This window comes from Etheostoma spectabile, unplaced genomic scaffold (assembly GCF_008692095.1).
Source record: "Etheostoma spectabile isolate EspeVRDwgs_2016 unplaced genomic scaffold, UIUC_Espe_1.0 scaffold342, whole genome shotgun sequence".
NCBI lineage: Eukaryota > Metazoa > Chordata > Actinopteri > Perciformes > Percidae > Etheostoma > Etheostoma spectabile.
The window spans coordinates 153,510-153,782 of NW_022605589.1; the positions used below are offsets into that span (position 1 = coordinate 153,510).

Sequence of the window (273 nt, forward strand, 5' to 3'; positions counted from 1 at the left end):
GCCATCAAGTTTGCCTGTTCATTCATTCCTACTAATATAACTTTTGTATGTATTTACAGTACATACATACACACAATGGTACGGGTGGTTTTTTTTTTGAAGGTTAGGGGAAATCTAATCTTTTCTTAACGTTCGGGGAACGTTCGTTTATGGTTACAGCGAACGTTCCCCTAAAGTTAAGAGACCGTTCCGTAACGTTCGCTGAGGGTTGCAATGCTAAAGGAACGTTCCCCTAACGTTCTCTAAAGGTTGCAACGTTAAGGGAACGTTCCC

General features: G+C 41.4%; 1 protein-coding gene across 1 annotated transcript in view; it reads right to left on the minus strand.

Moving 5' to 3' along the window:
* oclnb (occludin b) overlaps positions 1-273 on the minus strand; it is a 37,711-nt gene that overhangs the window by 36,568 nt on the left and 870 nt on the right. The gene's annotated exons all lie outside the window — the stretch shown is intronic.